Genomic DNA, 5103 nt, shown 5'->3' with positions numbered 1-5103 from the left:
AATAGTTCAGTTTGCATGTCGGCTGGCAAGTCAAATTTCCTACACTTTCCTATCAGTGAATACATTGCCCGTGTTGCCTGTTCTTTAAGCTCCAGCTTGCTTAAATAACACACCAAGATACTTATAGTCTTGCACTACTTCAATATTTTCACCTCCAAATTCAAATTTGTAGTTATCAATGTTGGCTCTTCCCCTACTAAACATGACTATTTTTTTTTTGTTGCTGTTAAGTTGTAGTTTCCACTGATTACAGTACAAATTAAAAGCAGTCAAGGCTTGTTGCATTCCCTCCTCACTATCACACACAATAATTGTATCATCTGCATACATTAATACCAGGAGTTTTAGGTATGAATTTAAGAAATCACCAAAATCTAATAATTACAATTCAATTTACTTCCAATATCATTAATATAAAAAGCGAACAGCAATGGCAACAAATTTTCTCCCTGCCTTACCCTGCATTACATACAAAGGCGTCTGATGTCTGTTGGTTCAGCATGACACAAGACCTGATGTTGTCATACATGTTTCTGATTACAGTAAATATTTTTCCATGCACCTTTTCCTTCACCAACTTGTACCACAAACCTTCACGCCACACCATATCAAAAGCTTTCTTGTAGTCCACAAACAGCTTCCTTTTCCTCCAGTTGAACAAATCAATTATACGCTTAAGCAAAAATATATGATCCAGTGTAGAGAACTCATGCCTAAAACCTGCTTGTGTTTCATTAATAGTAAACTTAGTATTTGAGTATTCAATGAGTCTCTCGTTAAGTATTGAGGTAAGCAGCTTCCCCATACAACTATGCAAAGTGATCCCCCGGTAGTTGTTAACATGCTGAGTGTCACCCTTATTCTTATTAAGCGGCACTATTGTCCCAACCAGCCACGCAGATGGCAGTATCAAGTATCTTATTAAACAGCTTAACAAATAGGGGGGACAAAATATGCTGAGTACTTTTGATGCATTCATTTAATATCTTGTCAGATGCTGGGGAATTATTGTTTTTTTTTTTTTATTTCTTGCAAACTCTTCGTTGGTTATAGGGTCATTAAGTAATGGTGAGAGTTCATTATCCATATTATCATGATCATTTAGAATATTCACTTCATTATTATCAATGTTGTCATCACTCGCTAGCGGGTACATTACTTGGTCCCATAAATTTCATCTTTACGTGTAATCCACAGTGTACATCAGGCAATAGCGGAGCATAATCCAATACTCTAAAAACCACCACATACTGCATAACTTCAGGTGAACCTAAGAAGTAATATATATTTGTATTGTATGCAGTTGTAGGCTTGCAAATTATTATTATTTTTTTTTTTTTACGTTGTTGCCTATTGCGCCGGTAGGCATCTTCCCGGTGGGGCCTGATGGTCGGCCCAAGGGTTCTTCCAGGTGGGGCCTGATGGTCGGCCCAGCCCGTTCTGGCGCAGGCGAGTGTTTATAGTGGCGCCATCTTGCATTGGCTCATGCTGCCCCCCGGAACTCGTACTTGATTCGCTTGGACGGCTTCCTCTAGAGTCCGGGTTGATGGGTGGTCTTCAGGACAGCATGTGGGTAGTTTTAAGCCACTCGGCGGTGACCGAAAAATTCGAGTGGTAGCGTGAGGATTCGAACCCGCGTCGTCCATCACGCGGCGAATGTACCAATCTTCCCCCCTCATTCCATTAAATATAAACACTTGATGATTTTTACAAATCTCAACCAGTTTCCTGTCATAAAAGTTCCTGTCTAGGGTCAGATCTTGGTTTGCCCTGGTCTTAGTTATATCATAATCAGTTACACTTATGTGGGGATTTCGGCAGGCACCAGATCATCATCGCCAGCACCAGAGGGAACATAGTGAGAGTATGAGCATTAAAATCAATACACAGTACATGCATATAGTCATCACTGGGATAGGTTATCAAATAATTGTCCATCTCATCAAAGTACTCTTCAGTGCCATATCTTGAGTGTGAGGAGGGAAAGTAAACACAGCTTATTACCAACTCTTTACCTAAATTTGCACTCCCTCTGTCTACTGTAATTGAGAGTTTGTTTTTATGTGCCTCCACTGAAAGCTAACATTTTTCCTTATGGCAGCAAGTAGACCCCCAAGACTGTGTGTGTGTGTGTGTGTGTGTGAGTGTGTGTATGGGTTCCAATGTGTGTGCGTGTGTGTGTGTGTTTGTGTTTGTGTGTGTGTGTGTGTGTGTGTGTGTGTGTGTGTGTGTGTGTGTGTGTGTGTGTGTGTTTGTGTGTGTGTGTGTTGGCGGGTGGGTGGATGGATGTCTCTCTTTTAAAAATGCAATTCTTGGCAGACGGAATCACGCTCTTCTTGTATCCAGTTCACGCCCCCACAGACAACTTAGCTTGTCACAGTTATCACTTATGTGTTCCAGCTCTGTGCTATAATGTGTCAGACATCAGTAACATCAGTATAGACATCTCAACTGTTGATAATATGTGTGTTCTCACAAAATTATTAACATATATATGATAAAACTGTGTAAATAAAGGGTAAGTAATGACGTCACGAGCTGCCAATACATGGCCTGGCTGAGCGCGAGCTGTGATTGGTCCTAATTTCCCGTGGAGACGAGGTGTTCCAGACTTTACGAATATGAGTATGCGCCCGGCCCCCGCGCGGAGCCAGTCCAGAGATGAACTCAAATTAACTTTTGGATCCGGGGTAGGGGCGGTGGTGCCAGTCCAGTGCCGTTGAATATCCTACATATCATGAAAATATGAAATAAAAATACTTAGCTACAAAATAGCATATACAAGACGTCGTTTTTGTCAATGCTGTCCATATGTTTTTCAACAAATGATGAGCGATGGACTGACGGAGTGGATCATCCGTGCCGAGCGGCCACTGTTTCGCTAACGTCATTTTGACGTCATTAACGTCGAGGGATCCGTCAAAACGGAATAGTGGGAACCCCGCTAGCTTGGATTCATCTCTAGACTGGCCGACGGAGCTCCGCGCGAGGGCCCGGGCGGGCCCCGGTTCCCACCGTCCTCCTCGTCGATGACGTCACTGACGGTCTACGGATTCATGGAAACGGAATAGTGGGAACTGCGCCAAAGACACACACACACACACACACACACACACACACACACACACACACACACACACACACACACACACGTACCCGGGTATATAATGGGACCCTACACAATGGCTGCGCGTGGCCTCGGAGCTCATCCCCGACTCATTACCCCTGGAACCCGTGGCGGGCAGGGCAGGCTGGGCTGGGGTAAGTCAAACGAGCCAGGGTGACATCCGGTCAGCACAGTTTACCTTCCTCGGGTTTCCCTTGGCACCCATTTTCCGGCCGCCGGGTTAGACATATAAAACAGCAACACGCAGCACGAGGGCACGTGTGATGCACAGAGAGGAGGCCGCCAGTCAGAAGAGGCCTGACAAACGCAGCCCAGGATCAGAGGGAGACTTCGTTTGGACGGCCTGTAATAATTCTGGATGTGAATCTATTTATGAGATAATTTGTTAAAAGACAAACTGACAGACAAGCGGGAGGATGGTGAAGGAAATATTGTTCACTTCCTCTGGAGACAAAAACATCACAGCATCGATCACACACGCGTTGAGCCGACACGCAAAGCTCAAAAGCTCGTTCACGGATTCCGGAGACAAGATTCCTCCGCCGATAAAATTAACGCAACGCAAAAACTTGTCCTTTCCTTGCTCATAAAAGTTGATTCCTTTTTTGTTCTTTAAATCCTTTTTTGCTCCGTAAACTTAAATCCTTTCTTTGTTCCTGAAACTTAAATCCTTTATTTTGTTCCTTAAACTTACATCCTTTTTTGTTCCTTAAACTTAAATCCCTTCTTTGTTCCATAAACTTAAATCCTCCTTCGTTCCTTAAATCCTTTTTTGCTCCGTAAACTTAAATCCTTTTTTGCTCCGTAAACTTAAATCCTCTTTCGTTCCTTAAATCCTTTTTTGCTCCGTAAACTTAAATTCTTTTTTGCTCCGTAAACTTAAATCCTATTTCGTTCATTAAATCCTTTTTTGCTCCGTAAACTTAAATCCTCTTTCGTTCCTTAAATCCTTTTTTGTTCCGTAAACTAAAATCCTCTTTCGTTCCTTAAATCCTTTTTTGCTCCGTAAACTTAAATCCTCTTTCGTTCCTTAAATCCTTTTTTGCTCCGTAAACTTAAATTCTTTTTTGTTCCGTAAACTTAAATCCTCTTTCGTTCCTTAAATCCTTTTTTGCTCCGTAAACTTAAATCCTTTTTTGCTCCGTAAACTTAAATCCTCTTTCGTTCCTTAAATCCTGTTTTGCTCCGTAAACTTAAATCCTTTTTTGCTCCGTAAACTTAAATCCTTTTTTGCTCCGTAAACTTAAATCCCCTTCACCCCAGAGAAGCCTCGCCCGTGCCAACACGCCACACCAGACGCCTGGGTGCTAGATTGTCATTTATATACTTTGTTTTTGCCGTTGTTGTTGTTGTTGTTGTTTTCCCTTTATTGATGTTGTGTTTCTGTGTGATCCTTTTCCTTTTCTTCTGTATTATTCCGTCTCCGGTGTTATTTTTCTTTATTCCCCGCGTGACAGTGTGGTGTAGGGTATCTACATCGCCTTTCCTTAATGCGGTATCCTGCTACAGCTGAGTCTCCTTCACCACAGAGAAGGCTTACCCGTACCAGCATGCCACACCAAAGTCCTAAATCCTAGTTGTTATTTTGCTAATGTTGTGTTTTGTATCTGATTTTTTTTTCCTGGTTTTCCTTTTATGCATTATCCTGTCTCCGGTTTTGTTTTTCTTCATGTGTCGTGTGACAGTGTTGTGTAGAGTATCTACATCACCTCCTCCTGGTGCCGTATCTTGCTACAGCCGAGTCTCCTTCACCCCAGAGAAGGCTCTCCCGCACCAATACACGGCACCAAGGCCCTTCATGCTGAGTTTGGGTATGTGTTTTCGTTTAATTTTTTTCCTTTTTCTCATGGCGTGCTACCGTCATATCTATTTCCTGGAATTCCGTTCCAGTGTTATCCTATTTCTGATGTTTCTTTAGTTTATTCTCCTTATTTTCGGTGTTTTTCACCTGTAATATCCCTTTGGTGGAGTTGTTC

General features: G+C 42.4%; 1 long non-coding RNA gene across 1 annotated transcript; it reads right to left on the bottom strand.

The window, feature by feature from the left end:
• Positions 1–3685: 3685 nt before the first annotated feature.
• Positions 3686–4900, bottom strand: LOC126994506 (uncharacterized). Its single transcript, XR_007749224.1, has 2 exons — positions 4837–4900; positions 3686–4608 (listed from the first exon to the last, which is right to left on the bottom strand). It is a non-coding gene; the product is annotated as an uncharacterized LOC126994506 (long non-coding RNA).
• Between the last annotated feature and the right edge of the window lie 203 nt (positions 4901–5103).

The sequence above is a fragment of the Eriocheir sinensis genome, unplaced genomic scaffold (assembly GCF_024679095.1).
Source record: "Eriocheir sinensis breed Jianghai 21 unplaced genomic scaffold, ASM2467909v1 Scaffold809, whole genome shotgun sequence".
Lineage (NCBI taxonomy): Eukaryota > Metazoa > Arthropoda > Malacostraca > Decapoda > Varunidae > Eriocheir > Eriocheir sinensis.
Note: the sequence above shows the minus strand (reverse complement) of the source record. Positions and strands in the feature narration are given on the sequence as shown.